General features: G+C 40.4%; 1 protein-coding gene across 3 annotated transcripts in view; it reads left to right on the forward strand.

The window, feature by feature from the left end:
* The first annotated feature begins 7,837 nt into the window (after positions 1–7,837).
* Positions 7,838–20,262, forward strand: part of znf609b (zinc finger protein 609b) — a 102,624-nt gene continuing 90,199 nt past the window's right edge. Inside the window, exon 1 of one of the 3 annotated variants that reach the window (XM_074621922.1) lies at positions 7,838–8,558. The gene's annotated coding sequence lies outside the window, so the exon portion shown is untranslated. The remainder of the gene's footprint in view (positions 8,559–20,262) is intronic. The other 2 variants (XM_074621932.1, XM_074621916.1) reach the window with 2 other exon arrangements.

Below are 20,262 nucleotides of genomic sequence, written 5' to 3' on the forward strand. Positions count from 1 at the left end.
CCGTTTTACAGGGGACATAATGTGCCAGACTATTCCTTGTTCAAGCACAGTAACTTCCTGAAATTGTTGGAGCCTCGTAACCTCCCAACCTCCCATAAAACCGTAAATGTTTACAGATTAAACAAACAAGAAATAGCGTGTTTGTCTGTGAGCTTTAGAGGTGCTAGTAGGAGGAATTTGTTACCTTTGGACAGAGCCAGGCTAGCTGTTTACCTTTGTTTCCAGTCTTTGTGCTAAGCTAAGCTAACAGGCCACTGTCTGTAGCTTCATGTGTGATGGACATGTGAGTGGTATCAATCTTCTCATGCTCTTCACCAGAAACCTAATATACCAAAATGTCAAACTTTTTCTTTAAATCACGCCAACTTCAGTTTCTATGCCTGATCAGTGTGCCTGAGGCTTCCTCTGCTCCATCCCAACCCATCCACCATGCTGTTAATGACGCTGGTGCATAGGGGAGAGACACTAATCAGACTGGATGAAGGAATGTAACAAGCAGGGCGTCCTCTAATTTTGAGCACCAGTAAGAACTCCATCTAAAATCCATCCAACTTTCATCCAGTTAGCCAAGGTTTTAAATTAAATTAGACATAAAAAAAATGGTAATGTATTTATTCATCATTTGGGCTGAAAAAGATGCCCAGCTGAATCTCCTGATTGAAATTAAATGCAATTGACTCCAGTCCAGCAGTATGCCCTCCTCGCCATCAAGCCAAGTTTCCAGTTGTAGAAGCAGCAGGACCTTTGTGTGCTTGCTGAGAGACTGATTGGACTGAGGGCGCTGGGTCCCATCCCCCTATCCCCACAAGCCTGGAAGAGGAATTAGGCTTTGGAGCACTTTAGAAGAGGTGGCGGCAGGCTGGGGAACAATACAACCTGGGAACAGCTTGTGGCTCATCCATCTCATAATGTGTCACAGAGCGCTGCCTGTCGAGCCAGGGTGGATGTACAAAGGAAATATTTAGAAAAGGATATTGGCAGTAGTTGCTCATTGAAGACAATTTGACAGCAGGATTTGATGCATTGAAATAATCACACAATAGTCACTCATCACCTCAACAGCTCAACAACATCTCAGGACTTCACACATACAGTTCCTCACCGTTTTCACCGAGCCAACAGGAACAAACATCAGTGCTCTGTGGATTTGTAGATCAGTTAAAATAATAGTTTTGGGAAACACTGCAGAGAGTTAGATGAGAGGATTCATACCACTCATGTTTGTAAGGTAATTATGTAGCTGGAGCCAGTTAGCTTAGCTATAGCTTAGTTAAGCGCAAAGACTGGAAACAAGGAAACAGTCGTTTTTACACTTTGGTTGGTATGGATTTGGTTGTAGGCAGATTTTGTTACGTTTGGACAGAGCCAGGCTAGCTGTTTCCAGCTAAGCTAAGCTATCCGGCTGTTGAAGAGCTTTGTATTTAGCAGTCAGACATGAGAGTGATTCAGGCGGCAACCTCCGGGTCTGAGAAGTGAAGCCAATGCTGAAGTGCCTTAAACTTGCATTCTTTCTAACAGCCAGCAGGGGGCGACTCCTCTCGTTGCAAAAAGAAGTCTGATTGTATGGAAGTCTATGAGAAAAGGACCCTACTTTTCACTTGATTTATTACCTCAGTAAACATTGTACACATGAGTTTATGGTCTCAATCAATAGTTTCAAGTCTTCTTCAATACAGCATGATGTTCATTTAGTAAATTATGGTCCCATTTAGAGTCAAATAGACCATAAAGCAGGGGATGCTTTAGGGCGGGGCTACCTTGTGATTGACAGGTCGCTACCACGGCGTTGTCCGGTCTGGGAGTTGTCCGTGTTTTCATCTTGGTGCTTTAACCCTTTCACAGTGTGTTTTCAGTTCATGAAAATTAATTAGAACCTTTTTGGTCGCCTAAAAATGTCTTATTTAGCATTTGGTTGCACTTAGCTCCTGCTTCTCGTGTCCCTTCTTGTTGCAAAAAAACAAGATGGCGACAGCCAAAATGCCAAACTCAAGGCTTCAAAACTGTAGTCCACAAACCAATGGGTGAAGTCACAGTGACTACGTCAAGAAAGTGAATAAGTGGATTTCCCAAAATGTCGAACTATAGCTCATACAGTCTGTTCACAGTTGCCTAATAGGATACCTTTATGTAGGAACTAGGCTTCATAGAGTAGCTAAGTAGAGCAGAATGCCTTTGTACCGTCTCCAGTGTCATGGCTCATTGCCTTTGGTTAGTCCAGAGGTACAAGGTGGGCCCCATCCGAGGAGGGGAAGCACATGAACCTTTGAAAGCTTCCATCCCTCAAGGCGAGTGAGTGAAACGCAACGAGAGATCTAAGACGGGGAATGTCTCTATGTGTTCTTCATGGTGAGCTACGACCTGTTTGCCCTTGAAGGGGTGGGCAACAGTTAATGTTAATATCTGTTCTATGAATTACCTTTTTCCACAAATGGCTACGATCTAAAGGAATCTTTGTTGTGCAAATATATCCGTAAAGCTGCACAGCGACCAAGACCAAACCGACATCACAAAAGGCCTCTGGCTTGACGGGGAAATGACTGTGAGTCCTCAAAAGGAGAGCAGATGCATAAATTCAATTAAAAATGGATTTCCCATCACAAATGGCTTTCACTCGCTGCCATTTCTAAAGATCCACTGATAAGTGATCAATTTAGTCCATGACCCTTTGACCTTGCTGAATGAGATGGTACAACACAAATGTAGTAGTTGATATTTAAAATTATGGAAGCGGATACCACAGGAACACCCAGTGAGATAACAGAATCTCCAAACTAAAGAGACTCCTGTGTGCTCATATGATGCCTGTCCACAGAAAAGCCCCCCCACCCAACTGGGCGTCTTCACAGCTTCCCACAGCTTTTTAACACACATGACGCCACACAGAAGACACTTCAGATGATCAGTCTGTCTTCAAGGCGTCTCCTGTCACGAGGGCTAAATCTCTGAACATAGTGATTTGTCAAGCTTTAGTCTCTTGAATATGTAAAATAGTCCCTTCCAGGCTTCTGTTTTCTTAGGAGCAGGCACTGTAACAGATACATAACATGATTACTCTGGATTAACTATTAGCATATTGCTATATGATAGACAATAAATACAAACCCGGTTTTGCCACCAGCTTACAAAATGTGTTCTTATTCTCAAGACTGCTCAAATGTTATGATATGACAGATATAGATATTTGACAAAATTGAAGACTGGAGAGACAACAAAAGAAAATTGTCAGAAAGAAATATCATATAGTCTCCATACTGACAATAAACATTTCTTTCTAGATCCGTTACATTCAAACATGCAGTGCTGCGTGGCTGTGGCATGATTTCTGTTTGATTAATTGGGTCAAATCCTCAGTTTGTCCCAAATAAGATGGTGTAAAAAATGTCATTACTTTCATACTTGATCCCATTTTTGTCAGAGGAGGAACACATGTGTTGAAAAGAATTTTTTTAATAATCTGTGAATCCCCAGTTTGCCTTTTCATATTCAAGTCACATATTTGTCTCGACAGTCGTCTAGGAACCACAACTTGGCATTAAAATAATCTCCTCAGCAAAATGTATCCAGTATTACTTTATTGACTTTACTGTTCATCGTTGATTAATTCTTGGCTCTCGGCCGATCTCATGTTCACTTAATGCATGTTGTTGTCTGCATGACTCCCATCCATTAAGCACTAATGGTAGACGACCTTCGCTGCTGTATGCGTGGCTATAACCAGACAATCAAACCACAGGGGAGAGAAACAAACATACGACTCCTCTCCCGCTCCATCCTGAATATCCTATAACGAGACTAGAGCTGTCACTCCCTCGGTCACTCATTCACTCCCTATATAATAGACACTCAATAGTGAGAGTGCACGCCATGGATTACTCTTTTCGTGCCATTGTGGAACTGTATGCACTCAGAATTCAGACACTCAAATGTGTTGGAGGGTACATAAAGTGCACTGCATATTAAATAGTGTATAAGAGTCTACAGCCAAGCTAGCGCCTCTGTGAGGCTGTACTTTGAGCTAAATGCTAACATCAGCATGCTCACAGTGACAATGCTAACATGTTGATTCTATCTTTAGTGCTTTAGCATCCTGATATTTGCTAGTTAGCACTAAACACTAAGTATAGCTGAGGCTGACGGTAATGTCATTAGTTTTGCACGTATTTTATCATAAATAAAGTATTGGACAAATTAAAAATTTTGACCTGATTATGGCGCTATACGAGTTAAGGGATCACCAAAGTTATTACAATTCTTCCTGAGGGGGGCATGAATGTTAGCACCAAATTTCATGGTGAAAAACATTTTAGTCAAAACAACAAATCAAATAAACAAGTCAACCTCATGGTGGCGCTAGAGCAGGGGTAGGCAACATTTGGCACACGTGCCACCATTGGCACGTGGTACCTTAACCAATGGTACACTAGCAATAAGTGTGCATGAGAGTTTTTAGGAAAGTGCCCTCTCATCTGCATGCAAAATGACCTCTTTCACAGCCATTGGCTATTGCGCAGCCTGTTATTTACAGTAGTTTGATTGATATTTTCCCATCCGCAAAGACCCGCCCTACTCTGCCTCTGATTGGCCAGTACTCAATGCCTTCTTCACAGAATGTGTTAAGTTTATTGCTGATTAACAAGATTGGTGGAAGGTGGTTTTTCATGTTTTCATAAGGATGGCAGCCGTCTTGTATAGTGCTCTCATATATAATTACAATGTCCTGATTATCAGGAAAAAAAAATTTTTTTTTAATATTGCTATGCACATGACCTATATGGATGGAATAAAATTACTGATCTGTTGGAGTTTTAAATGTTGATGTGGTGTGACAATTAAACTTAATGTTAACTGTACTGTTGATATGGAATGCTGATTAACAAGAAAATTCCAAAATGGTACTTAATATCAAAAAGTTTGCCAAACCCTGCGCTAAATCAAAAGTCATTAAGATTCATCCACTGGGGACCATGAATATCTGCGCCAAATTTCATAGCAATGATTGTTGAGATGTTTCACTCATAACCAAAAATGTCAACTTTGTGGTGGCGCTAAAGGACAAGTCAGTGGATCACAAGTCACTAGGATTCATCCTCTGGGGACCATGAATGTCTGTACAAAATTGCATTGTCATCCATCGACTAATGAGACATTTCAATGTGGAAAAAAGCGGTAGGACAATCGACAGACTGACCAATGGACTGACAGTCTGGGGGTCAGGAGATCACCAAAGTCATTAAGATTCATCCGCTGGGGACCATAAATGTCTGTACAAAATTTCATTGTAATCCATCCAATAATGAGACATTCCAGTGTAGACCAAAGTGGTGGACCAGTCAACAGACTGACCAACGGACTGACAGTCTGGGGATCAGGGGATCATCCAAGTCATTAAGATCCATCCACTGGGGACAATGAACCAAATTTCATGGCAATCCATTCAATAGTTGTTGAGATATTTCACTCAAAACCAAAAATGTCAACCTTGTGGTGGCGCTAGAGGACAAGTCAGTGGATCACAAGTCACTATGATTCATCCTCTGGGGAACATGACTGTCTGTACAAAATGTCATTGTAATCCATCCAATAAGGAGACATTTCAGTATGGACCAATCGACAGACTGGAAAATCTAAGGCTTTGTGCCATATCAGTGTGGAGAACGGAAATTAATTGGGTCATGGTAAAATCAATGCTGAATAATTATATTATTTGTCCTTGTATTTGTAATTATGTTATATCACTTTACTGTATCTATGTTACTGTCATTTATGAGTGTGCTGCTGTGCTGTAAATCGACACAGATCTGTTATTTAAATGTGCTAAAGAGCGAGTCTCTTTCAGATGGGTTTCAAGGCTTTACAGTTTCTTTTATAGAGTAATGGAAAGATGATCACACGAATCAAGCCAGCTCCTCTGTGATTCCACATGGCTGGCTGATTAGCCCTTTTTTCACTGATGGAAAACACATGGTGTCCACACACAGCTTGTTCATTTCAGGTTTTTAGTTGGTGTGACGCTCAGCAGCAGCGAGAGCACTTTGGTTTGGGAGCTTGAGCCTTGAAGGGCAGTCATCATCAGAAATCTGTCCCCTCCAGTCCCCCACTTGCCACTGACTGTTATTTAGCTTTCCAATGGAGGCTGGCTGTTCCCTTGGGAAGGCATGAGTGTGCCTGCCAGCAGGAATGCATTGGAGGCAATAGAGGAAGATGGAGGATGGATGGAGGATGGTGAGTAGCTGCTGCTGCTTTTCCCCTCTGTGTGAAAATGAGTCCATTAATTCATCCCCCCTCCCCCTACCTCCCCCTGCCTCCCCCTGCAGCCCTCCCTGTGCCTGTTGTCTCTGTTTGCTAGCGAGATGATTCCTTCTGTCATGTCAAAGGCAACATTATCATATTCTTGTTGCCTGGGAAACCGGCACTGAGAGAGACGACTTAAAGCCTTCATGGTGTTTGAAGCTGGTAAACATGAAAGGTTATCCGCGGAGCTGCGAGAGTTGGAATCCTAACATATATGAAAGGGTCATTGTTGTTGGAAGCTTTTTATTTTCCGGCTCACTGTTCTCAGAGATTTTTGCCTCCTCGTTGTTTGTTAACGGATTCACTTCAGTGAAATTAGAACATGGCTTAGATAGCCGTAAAAGGTAACGTGTCCAATTTGCCCTGAAGCGTGAAGATCAAGTTTTAACCTCACCATTGTTTTCTGTTTGTGTAATCAGAGTATTAAGAGTGTTGACACTCAACAAGACGAGCATTTGATACTGTTGGACGACAGTGAACCAGCAGGTATTTACAGATGACAAGGACTACTTTACAATTAGTGTGTCATGATTACATTCACTCTCTAAACCAAACGCATTTAACAGATTATGTGTCATTAAGTGTTCATAATAGAGTGCTTTAACGGTACTTCTTTCTAATAATGCAGTCTATATAGGGTTTCTAAGCTGTAAATAACACCTTTATTCATGTTTAATAAATCATCTACTATAGGGCTTTTTTGATCAATTACATTAAAACAGCACTGGGTAGAAATGGAGCAAATATTACAGGCTTTAGATTTTTCTAAAGCCTGAAAACAGATCCATGAGGAGGAGCAGAAGTCTAGTTTTCTCTCAGAACACTTGAATTACTATATGCTGAAAGGTTATTAGCGAATTTTTACCCAAAGATGCAAAAAATATACTGCAGGTCTAATGGCTACTATAATGAATGTTTGGGTTGCTTTAAGCAAAGTCCCCATACTGTGCTCATTATGGGACCTTTAAGTGAAGTATCTGAGTACTTCTTCCACCACTGTAGTTGCGCTAGCTCAGGGGTCTGCAACCTGCGGCTCCGTCATAATATTATGAGAATAAAGTCATAAGTTTAAGAGAAAAAAAGTCGTAGTATTATGAGAATAAAGTTGTAATATTACAAAGTAGTAATTTTACGTGTTATTTTCTTTTTTTCTCGTAAAGTTGTGACTTTATTCTCGTAATATTCCGACTTTTTTTCTCGTAAAGTTATGACTTTATTCTCGTAATATTACGGCTTTTTTTCTCTTAAAGACTTTATTCTCGAAATATTACGACTTACTTTTTTCTCGTAAAGTCATAACTTAATTCTCGTAATATTACGACTTTTTATCTCGTAAAGTTATGACTTCATTCTCGTAATATTACGACTTTTTTTTCTCGTAAAGTTATGACTTTTTTCTCGTAAACTTATGACTTTATTCTGTAAATCTCAGATGTTTTTTCCCTCAATGTGACCCTAATACTCCGTCGTACATTTGCACTTTGGCCCTCACTGCATTAGACTTATATACTATATTCTTAGACTATAAACTGTGTTACCTTCATCGAAATGCTCAAATGTTTTGCGGCTCCAGACAGATTTTTTTGCCTAAAATGGCTCTTTTGATAGTAAAGGTTGCTGACCCCTGCGCTAGCTGGTGGATTATTCCCCCTCTGAACAAACAAATGAACCCCCAGTCCATTCCGTGTGGTGGTGGATCCAGCTCCATGTCTTTACCCCCGGTGCTCTGTGGGAGTGTGGTGACAGTTCAGTCCGACCCGGAGCGCCTCCTCCTGGGTTTCCTCCCCGCTGCTCCCGCGCTGCTGCTGCTGCTGCTGCTGCTGGTTGGCTACATTGTATCAGTTCCCACACGAAGAAGAAGCAGCAGCACCACGGCGGCACTCATCATCCAGACACGGTGAACACGGAGGAGGAATACTAACCGGGATGGTACGCTGCTCGCTGGGGGATTAATCACCTGAAGGTCGCTGGAGGAGAGGACTGTGGACTTGTATCGAGGCTCTGAGACGGCACCGATAAAAACACAATGCCCTCCGGACTCGGGTTGTTGTCGCTGAGGACGGTCTCTGGAAGTGTGATGGCAGAAGTCCAGTGAATAGTGGCCTCCTCCTCTCTCTGGTGCTGGATGTCTTGGGGAGAGAGCGCTGCTTTCTGCTGCTCCACAGAGGTTTTATTATAATAACCCACACTCTTGATTTGTTCTCTTCACGGGGTGCACACCACCATGGACAGAGCAGGGTTTGGAATAGGAGTGGCTAGCTAAGTCGGTAAGTTACTACATCTGTCTCTCTCTCATTGTTGATAGTGGCTACGACTCGTTAGCCATTTAGCCTTCCTTCCTTTGCGTGCAAAGCGGAGCTGGCTAGCTTCACACCAGATAGCCAACACAGCATGCAGCAGCAGGAGAGCTAGCCAAGCCTGACTGACTGCACTCTGAGCTCATTGTTTCACTCTGCCAGCAGCTAGCAGCACTAGAGTCACACATTAGCTCATTACACCGAGCTGAGTTAGCCATGCTAGCTTCTTCAAGTTCTAAGTGGTAGCTAAGTAACTGGTAGCTAAGTAACTGGTAGCTAAGTAACGTTAGAGCACGAGCTAGCTAACTGATACAGTTTAAACTCACACGGGTAGTAACGGTCAGCTTGAGGAGAGTAACGGCTATCAACCGTTAAAAAACACAGTTCCATGCTTGTATTTATAATTGTGCTTTTATAGTTAAGTGTTAGACAACATAATGTGATGAGGAGACATTAGTTGGACAAGCTTTAGATTCCAGCAGTGTGTCTCCAGTGTTTCCCAGGCTGGGCACCCCCAGTGAGAGGGGGTTTTTGATCTCAAGATAAACAGAAAATGAAACACTCTTGAGGTTTCAACACAATGTGAGAATATATGTGTGAGAGTGACTATTTGAACCACTTCCGCACTGTATCAAACAGTTTGTTTTACACTAAACTGGTGTTACATCTAGAAAACTCATTAAAATGGTGGATTAATCAATGTGGGACCCTTCTTCTCTCCAGATTATTCTTTTTGTTGGCTCATGTTGTTGGGGCTGTCCCATCTCCCTCAAGTGAGTCATTCAATTAAAGCACTATTTTTTTTTTTTTTTTTACAAGACCACTAAGGGCTAACCCTGTGGTCTGTGCTGCTCCATGGAGTATGACAGCGCCACATTAAAGACTGGCCAAGTAGTCTGCAGTCCAGTACTCTTGATAAAATAGCCCAAACTTGCTGGATTTCATAATTTCTCTCTATGGTTAACTACAAAACATGAAAGAAAAGTTTCTTCAAAACGGTTGTTAACTATTCAACCCCTACATGTAGCACTACTTATATTATTATAGGCAAAATGACAGGTTGTGTGGGATAAAAGTGTGAGATTTGGGTTTGATTACAAGTTAAAGTTGTCATTGTTTCCAATGCACCACTGCCAATATGACAGGTTGTTCATGTATGTTATTTGTGTTTCTGTTTTTACTAGTTCAACTGCTTAGTGCTTACAGTGCAACTGTTAAGGTCCTCCATCTGGTGTGACTAAATGAATGGACATCTAGTCTAAGTGAGTGTTTAGCATTACCTCACAGGGACATATTTGAGAGAGGGTCAGTTGTTGGGGTGTTATGATACATCGATCTGGATCGATATATCGATTCGGTTATCAACGATCCAATATCGATGCAAAGTAAGAATATCGATACTTTAAGGTACGCCTTTATTTTGAAATTCCAACTTTATATTTATTATTTTTATTAAAAATAGATTGTTTTTCTGGAAGAGCTCAGTAATACAATTGTCAAATCATAGTTAAGTAGCTTTTTGTGAGTTGATAAAGGTAACTAATTTTCTTAAATGTGCAAAATTATATTGTCTCGTGTTGATTGCAGGCCCCTGATTTGAATCAAATCGTATCGCGGCAGACTTTGTGATATCAGCAAATATCGTATCGTTGTCCAAAGAATCAATATAATATCGTATCGTGATGAAACTTGTGATTTACACCCCTCGTCAGTCTGTGAAAACGCCAAATACAATTTGGCCTAAAGTGTTAACTAAATAAATCTGCCAAGAGGTTATTGGAGGTATAGGCTAGGTGAATATGTCGGCCGATAAGTAACAAGACATTTCAGTATATAAATGCCAAATTAGTTTTAATGTAATGTAGAAACAGTGTCACCTTTACATAGTTTGTTCACCACAGACAGAGACCTGAAAACTTAATATTTAAAAGGAATACGTCTTGTAACAATTTTTAAAGAAAAAAAATCTACCCGTGTCTCTTATATGTAAAAGAAATACTATTGATATATCGTTATTGGATTTTTTCAAACCCCAAATATCGGTATCAGCCTCAAAAATCCAGTATTAGTTGGGTGTACTACCCACCAAATTTTGCTCACAAATGAAGGTGAGAGCTGCCATATGTGTTTCAATGTTAGCGAGTTCAGTAGGGGTGTAAGAAAATAATGATAAAGTTGAGTATCGTGATATTGTGTTTTGTGATGCTTTAAAGATTCTCAAAAACGCTATTGATTTTTAATTAATAGTTTACATGCAAAGATTCGTGGCAGGCATTTGTTCATTTTGTGTTGTTTAAACCCTCGACCGCTAGATAGTGTTGTAATCTATCTTCAGCCAGAGAATGAAGGCTTCTGAAATATGGTGAATACAATGGAGCCTTGTCTTTATACTATGACAGTTTTCCTAAAATTAGATAAAAAAAATTACAATATATAGCTATATGTTGTAATGTATTGAATCGTAACCCCAGTATCATGATATGCATCGTATTGTCAAATTCTTGCCAGCACACAGTTCAGATAGAATGGACTTTTTTTTCACTTAAGTTGATGCTGACCAGCTTAATCACCTACTATTGATGCTATTTGTTCAGATAAATGCACCAATCACCTGATAGAGAGAGAGGAAACTTTGAATATTTGGCAGTGAAACATTTAACTTGTTACCAAAGAGCCTTAAAGGTTTCCAGCTAATCCTGCAGTTAATTTTAAATATCAGTTTGGCAGCTCCCTTTTCCGGGTGTGGCAATAGCTCTGAGCTGGTGACACTGATAAAGGAAAACCTTAACATACTGTAAATGCAAGATAGTAATCCTCCTACGCACAATTGTGGTAATCACTGTACCATTAATCCACTTAGTTCCAGTGTGTCATGGCTGATTTGCACCATGCAATCATTCAGTATTTTGGATGTTCTTAGTTCAGCTTTTTTCTTAGTTTACCATCCAGTTAGGTAAAAGCAGACTTGTGTTTTTAGAAGTTCTTAACGTTTTATCGCAGAGGAGTTGAAGTGTAGCCTTGGTATGTAACAACCATTGTTGCCAGACCTGGTAGTTGATAATGATTTCAGGTGTCATACAGGAAGTAATGGCAACCCAGTAGACAAAAGGATCGCACACACAGCACCTCAAAAATTAATTGTGAGGGTCTCTCACCAATAAACTGCTTCAGTCTTTCACCTTTTTACTCCGACAGCCACAAAATACTGTTTTGGTCCAGGGAGTAGCGAGAAGATCAACTTTACTAGAGCTACTGCAATTTGTCAGCTGTGCCTATAAATGATTCAAGCCTTTCACTTAGCCTGTAAGAGTGTTTGGTAGTATTGATTCATTGCTGACTCTTTTTGTATTGATTTTATACATTTTAAGGGTGTTTTACGTTGAGACCCATTATTACTTATTCTTCTTGTGTACTCGTCATAATGAAATCAATACAAGCAGTAGTAATATAACTCTGTCGATCCCAGAGGATTTCACGTTGCCAGGTTTTTTCTTTCCCAAAATTGAAATGATGTAGCTGGCAAAATAATTATTGGCGCCCTGGTGTTCCTGTTAATAATTGTAGTGCTTCTTCAGTGCAAACATGTTCATTTGTTCTTTTCTATCTCTTCTTAAGAAGAAACTTGCCTTGCAGTAAGCTTGTACTGCTTCCTTTCCAGCTGACTACCTTTTCAAAGGCAGTTCCTCTCCATCTGATTACCTTTTTTTTAGTAGTAATTTGTTCTAACCATTGTAAAGGGTGTTAGCAGCCTTGTTGTAGCACACCAGACACACTTTATACAATCTGACAGAGCCATCATTTGTAAAGTGGAAGAGAAATTTAACACTCTAAGCTCCACACAATAACATGACATTTCATAGTTGTTGGAGATGTGTAAATTTGCCCAACCCTTGGATGAGAGCCCGAGGTGAACATGAGAGCAATGCCACTTGAGGAAACAACTATTTCCTCATTCACCAGTTTGGTTTTTGTGATAACTGAGCTGCTGGGGTGTGTCCTTTTTTTTAACGGGGAGAATGGAAACAATTTATGGTACAAGTGAGGACACTGTTAAGGAAACATTGAGTCTCAGGGATCTGCAAAAACAGTGGAAGTTTTGAGTTAGTTTTGACCAGCCGTTCACCTTTTAAAAATCTGTTCCACATCAGGCTGGATATCAAAGAAACTGTGTGGAGGAAGAGAATCTAACAATGTTTGTTTAGAGGTCCAGGGCATCAGATTAGTCCAGGACAAGGGGATTATGTTGGCTTTGTAAGGCTCCCGTCATCTCATGGCCTCACACCAGCTGATGGCAAAGTAAGAAGGGATTTAGCCCACATCCTTAAAGGTAGCTGGTACTTTGAAGGCTTTCAGGCACCTTAAAAGCACCCGAATGAAGCCATTTACTTTGGGTGAATAATACACCCCCATATGCACTCCTATCCTTGGTTTTTACTTATGCTAAATGAGAAGTGTATGCATTCCTTAATTCCCTTAGTGCAGTGGAGAGTCCATATTAAGCCTCATAATGTAGTTAGTGTCATTAGGTAGGTTGAGATGAGATGAGATGGGGCACCTTTGTAGTTAAAAACATCATACAGCGTCGTTTCCCCAAGGTTGAGATCTATTTGAAGTGGTTCTCCCTAAGTGATGGGGGTTGGGCTTGTTTAAGCGCCGGTTGGAAGCTCCAACATCCGACATTTGAGAGTCTGCAGAAAAGCATCATTACATACATGACCTGACTTCCAGATGCTAGTCAGTACTTGTAAATTCAGATCAATGCGATTGCACACAGCGGACTTTTTTTTTTACTGCATTTAACAGGAAGACATTTAAAAGGAAGAATTAATGCATAAAACATGTAAAAAAAAATTGGGGTAGTCAAGTTTGTTGTCCCTTAAGGCCTTTAAACACAGGGCGTTTTTTTGTGTGGTTAATTTGTACGTGAATATTTTTTGGAACTGTTTTTGTCATGAGTTCTTTCACACAGAATGCAAATATTACGGTGCAAAAATGCAACATTATTATTTTTCTGAGCTTATTGCGCGGAACGGACATATTCAAAACGTTCACTGTAGTGTACAACAACATGGAGGCTACGTAGTCCGAACCAGGACGGCAAACTTTATTACTCCTTTCAACCTTGACAAAGGCAGCACAGACCAGATTCACTCATTTTGTTCTTACCTTTCACAATAAAAGCACTAGACATCAGAGTGTAACTGTTTACCAGAGGCAAATTCACTCAGAGCATTTGGCTAAAAGGACATTCAATAGAATAGCTCACAGTAGTTTAGGCTATAGAACAATTTGCCGCAGACAGACTGCCAGATGCTGCTCTGGGTCAATAGGATCCCGGTAGTTAGTCCTCGGCCTCCGCAAATCTCACAAACTTGCATCGCTGCCGGTATGAATAGTTTTGGGTCGAAATATTCGCATGTGAGTATTTTGAATTTTCATTTCGTTTATTCGTCATGCCCCCGGTGTGTAAAGGCCTTTATTCTGATCTTAGACTGCTAGGTCTGTACACAGTAGAGCTGCAACAATTCGTCAATTAGTCGATTAAAATAAGATTAATCGGCAACTATTTTGATAATCTATTAATTGTTGATAACGTTTTTGGAGTAAAAAATCCCATGTGAAAATGTGCTGCTTTTACATGTCTTAACATTATAGTAAATGAAATATCTTTGGGTTTTGGACTGTTGGTCACTTGATGGCATCGCCTTTAAACCATGTTATGTAGGCCAAATGATTAATCGAGAAAATAACCGGCAGACTAATTGTTTATGACAATAGTCATTAGTGTGCAGCCTCAAGTTCAATGCAGTAATTTAAATTTTCCGACAGCTGCCTATTGCACACTTAGCCTGAAGTAGGCTTACATTAAAATCTGTTAAGTGGTGTAGATGCAGGTTTTAACAGGTCTGCATTAGAAAAAGCCTTGCTGTAATGGGTTAAGTGTTTTGTATTGTGTTCTATAGTTTTTTTTTGTAAAATCCGTAGTGAGAGAAGTGTCATCTGGAGCTGCTTGTGGGTGGAAGGTTTGAACAGCGTTTGGATCGTCTCTTCATCTCCAACAGGAACAAAATGCTGCGGTTCAAATGCAGCTGTCAGCCAACGGCAGTGCTTAAGAGGCACCTGAGAAATATGTTGGTAGCAATGGAAACAACAGCTCACTTCGCTCACCGACCTGCACCGTCTCTGTAAACATCATTAATTAAAACCGCTTGCTGCTGTTTTATTTGCTCTTTTTCAAACGTCAAAGCGCAGCGAGGTGGTTTTTCTGACAGCTTGCGGTTTACTTGAGATACAACGGGTTAGAATGAGCAAACAAAGCATCTGAAATTGACCTGCTTTTCTATAGTCAATATTGATCCACCCATCCTGAGAACATCACCTCCTTTATTTCCTGCAGCTATTATTTGTAAAGCCGACTAAATGCGACGTTTGTCATTTCAGCTGTGAAGTCGTATCGTGGGTCAAAAGAATGTGCAACTCTGCTTTAGTTTTTATAGCACTGAGTGGATTTCTCACTAGCGAATTGCCAATTACAGCAGAAAAGAGCACACATTGAATGCTTGTTGCACAGTTGCTGCTCTGCCAGAGACTGGTGATCCATCTTTTCCTGGGATGCGAGCCCAGGTTACACTCAGCTCTCCCCCACACAAGCTATAAAGATATTGTCAGCTTTTGTGGTGCAGCACAGTCTTGAGTGCTGCAAAAATGCTGTCTCATTTGCCTTCGGTTTGAAGTATCGTCCTCTGTGTTCTTAGAAAGAAAAGCCACGGAAAACTACGAGTCAATTCAAGCTGATTTTGATAGGTTTGATTTTATTTTCGTGTTGTTGCTGTTGTAATAACGAAGCCCTGTCAAATTGCATTAGTATGTTTAACACACAATTGCTTTCAGTGCTGTCTTCACTCATCCACTCATAAGCAACATGACCTCGTTAATCACTCTCGCTTCACTTGTTCCTGACACTGGTGATCTTTTCACTGCAACTTACACACTGCAATTTCCATGTACAAATGGCTGATTAATATGCCAGCGTACAGACAGTGATATGAAATTGTGATATGTTCAAGCTGTTCTAAACTTGAAAACATGCTGTAAGCTTGATTTTAGCTGTCTTTTATAGAGATATGTTTTTGAGTTGATCTTATCGTAGAGCAAGAAAGGTCTGCGAAGACGTGATGTGTGGGAATTCCTCAGAGCTACATCAATGCTTGATGCGTGGTGGTGGCGGTGGGTGGTTCTGAGACACCGTCCCTGTTGGCCTAATCATACTGCAGAACCCGCTATCATCTGTAGAATCAAAGAGAAGCCGTCGCCTCTCTCGGATGACACATGCATCACTTTTGATATTGACGAGTAAATGAGAGAACATCCACAAAGGACAACGTTGCTGCAGTCCAAAGTGGAAACAGATGATCAAGTGGAACTTCAATACAAATGTCAATACTGTATGAAAAAAGTAGTAATTGTTGTCTTTCCACAGCCCTTTAACAACGGATCGTTGTGTGCCAGTTCCTGTTTAAATCGATCTAAAATAAAAACCATAATAGCTGGAGCATTCATTCTTTTTACAGCAGAAAGCTAAGGCTTCTGTCTATCGCGTCATTATGTTGTACACTCATGGTGACATCATTACGTCACGTTACGTGCTGTACAAAACATTGTGACAACATGCGGTGGTGCCAGAGTATAGCTCCGTAATGGCCGTTGGAGATCGTTGTGTGCATGATCCTGTTTAAATCTGTGTATAATAAAAAAACATAATAGCTAGATCATTCATTCTTTACGCAGCAGAAAGCTAACGTCATCATGTTGTACTCTCATGATGACTTCATTACGTCACGTTACGTGCCGTACAAAACATGGTGACAACACGCGGTGGCGCCAGAGTATTGTCCCGTAATGGCCGTGGGATAACGTTGTTTGTATGATCCTGTTTAAATCAATGTAAAATAGAAATCATAATAGCTGGAGAATTCATTCTTTTTGCAGCAAAAAGCTATGGCTTCTGTCTTTTGCGTCATCATGTTGTACGCTCATGACGACGTCATTACGTTGTTACGTGCGAAACGTAATTAAACTTTTACAACGCCTTTGTACTCGATCTGCTTGTAAAAATGAGCTTATCTCAAAAACAAAAAAATTTGCATAATTCAAATAACTTATGGAGTGTCAAGAAATATTTTCTTTCTTTCTACATTTAGAAATCCTTTGGATCAATATGTTTTTTGTGTATATTTTGTAAAAAAAATGTTATCTGTTTTGTATGTAGTTTTTTTTTTTTAATGTATGACACAATTTCAATGCTTTTATCAATTATTATAGTTTATTGACTTGTCTAACCTTTTAGCATAGGTTGTGCAGATTTTAGGTATATGAAGCATTTTAAGATACTCTAAGAAATTGCATTACAATAAGCAAAAATACCAATATAGGCACTGGTGGACTGTTACTATTGCAGAGTTCAAAGGGTTAATACTATCAGCGTTCTACTATCCTGTTTCATCTCCCCGCCTGAGCACACATGGTAACAGCAATGTTATATCCATTTTAGTTTAAAGCATTTTCCCATCAAAGCAGCTTCAGTTTATAGACCACTGGCGTGTTGTAATTTCAGGCTCCCAGTGATCATGTCCAGTTCTTTTTACTGAGCATGGATAAGAAATTAACTGGGATTACAGGCTTTAGTTGTTTGATTCTCCAGAACATATAAATATCATGGCGTAGTTTATTAGGCAATATGTGTTTTCAGTTGTTCAATAGTGAAAACATTACTAAAGAAAGAAACTAGTACTAGATGTTTTGTCTGCTCTACATTTTTATAGCTTGACTTCAAAACTGGTTCACATCTGCATTATTAGTTACGAGAAACATTAAATCTACCAATTATGAGCAAAAAGTCAGTTTTAGCATTCAGTTACAGGCAATCGTATTAGGGCCCTCACGGTTTGACAGTCATGGTTGGCCTGTTGCCCTCGGCAACCACATTTGGAATAGTGTCAACCATTTTGTGTAGGGTGGTTGCTGTTTTTGGTAACCAACACACTGTCCTTGGCATGAAACCTTGCACCTAGGCAAACAAGATTGCTGCTCATGGAGAACTGTGCGAGTTTTCCTTTTGTAGCAAAAGTTATGCTACAAGCAGCAAGTTAGCATGACGTGTTTGAGTTAATTTGGCGTCATCGCACATCCTGCAATGTGCCTGCAGCGCATGCACACATTGCAATGTTGATGCTGAAACGATGTATCGTGCAGCCCAAGTAATGACACTGGACAGATCGCACTGTGTATTCGCAGACAGTCAACATTATTACCAGCGATGCTGGTATTGTTTTCACCATGTGAGTCTGTGTGTGTGTCATCATAGCAAAATGTGGTTCTGACAGAAGCGGTTTTGAGTACTTTGCCAGGTGTTTATATTTCTGTCTGTGGACAGATTTTGTCACTGCGATAGCGTCGCAACCCTGTAAGATACAGTCACAAAACAGGTGTAGTTGAGAGCAAAATGATGGTCGAGTTTGAGGAAGGGCGTGGTCCGAGCAAGGCCCACCGGCCCCCCTACACTTTACGCCCCTGTTCCACTTTGGCTTCACGGCTGGTGGTGTGATCCCATCACAAGATGGTCTCTCGTTTTCCTCTGGCTTCAGTGCCATGATGGTTACTGCACATGATAAAAAATCTGTTTGCAGTGTGGACATTTGTCTAAACAGTCAGAGAAGCAATCTTGTGGTTTTAACGTAAGTGGATTGGACTGTCCTGACTGGTTTGGAAAATATGGGTGGGTAACGTTTCACTCAACAGCTTAAGTCAGATTTATGCCTCTGTGTTGATGTTGTGGTATCTTCGTGCGGGGCAACAGAGGCTACACGGAAACCACAAGAATTATAATTGGACAGCTTTGTCTGCCCTCCTACATTTTTCCATTGCTGGTAGTATTTGTTGATAGGGAAGACAACATGGAGGAGGTTGAAAAACATGCTTAATAATCCTCCTTTTCAGTAGACAAATGTGTATTTTGTGATCTTGCAAAGCCATTTCCATTGAAAGCTTCTTCTAACCACGATCAGCTCTGTCTGTAACAAAAGGAATAAATGAAGGTAAACCCCAATTACTTTGGGTGGATAATAAAGGCACGACACGGCCTGATAATGTACGACACATCCATCTAGCGAGGCAGCGGTGCCACGACAATCTACGGGTTAAATCCTACGCTGAACTATAAATCAGTTCCCACGCCGTAGGCATCTACTGCAGGAGCAGTGAAACAACTCGACAGAGAAGCATAAATTCAGCTTTAGTGTTATTAGTTGTAAAGTGAAATATTGCGATCCTCCAAGCTGTGAATATATCAGACTAAATATGAATATGTAGTATGGCACTACTGCAAAAGAGCACTTGTGCCAGTGTGAATGGTTGTCTTGGGTTTTACTTGTGCCATACAGCCAAAGAAAATAGATTACATGCTGACATAAAAGGGAGAATATGATGTCTGACAGTCTACCTGTTTGCTTTGCATTTTAATTTGGCAGGCACTATAAAAGAAGATTGACGATTGGAGAGAGAAGGAAAGCAGACAGGCACGTAGAATAGGAGAGGTAGATGGATAACTGAAGGAGTTTATTTACAATCTGAGCACAAAGCCAGCAAACCCGTGCTCTTTTAGTTTTCAGGTTGACTGAGCGTTTGAGCTCTGACCTAGCTGACTTGCATTTTTTGGAGGTGGATGCACATGTGACATTGTGGTTTCCTTAAATGGATGACTCATGAATGAATGAATGAATGAATGGACCATGGTGGCAGCAAATATGTACCCAAGGCTGTCAGATATCTAAAACATATTTAAACTAACATTACGTGGTGTTTTTAGTGTTTCAGCATGATTACTTTGTAAAATATAACACCAGGAAAACCAGTCCAGCTCTTCCCGAGAGAAAAAGTGGGAGTGAACATTGGTGAAAGGTTAAGCAAACAACTTGCACCAACAAGCAATTATCCAGTAATGGAGTAAGACAACAATATGAAAGCATCATAAGAGTGGTATAGGAATGATTCCTACAAACCCAGAAATTAGTTAGCATTTTAGCACTTCCGGTTTACTTGTCTCAAAGTCAATGTTTTTTTTTTAGTGGGTTTTAGTTAGATGCCTGAAAAGAGATCCGTGGTTGACACAAGCTTAAAAGATTTTAACGTTTTGTTCTACGACATAAAATACGTCAATAAATATCCCACTCGCAAATTTTGAAGATTTTACGGGTCTTAAAAAAAGACGGTTGCTAACAAGTGGCTAAATGAGACTAAGAAACTTCATCATGCAAACTTGGCGCTCATGCGACTGTGGTGTAGTTTGTTTTTAGCCTAAAGTTAGCTTTTTACTTCTGGCAATAGAGTGCTGCAGGGATGACGTATTTTTGTAGACCAACCAGGAAGTTAGCATCACCCTGGTTCCCTCGACAAAAAGCCAATAGGATTTTTCCATTGGCTTTTGGATTATTGCAGAAAATAAGCTGTGTGGCAAACACAGGTTTATGATACTTACACATTTTATTCAGCCATATAATCTCCACAAATGAACAACACTTTTATTATTTTTGAAGTGTGAATGCAATCGCCCGAAATAAAAAGCTAACGTTAGGCTGTAAACGAACTACACCCCAGTCGCATGAGTGCGAGTATACAC

The sequence above is a fragment of the Sebastes fasciatus genome, chromosome 2 (assembly GCF_043250625.1).
Source record: "Sebastes fasciatus isolate fSebFas1 chromosome 2, fSebFas1.pri, whole genome shotgun sequence".
Classification (NCBI taxonomy): domain Eukaryota; kingdom Metazoa; phylum Chordata; class Actinopteri; order Perciformes; family Sebastidae; genus Sebastes; species Sebastes fasciatus.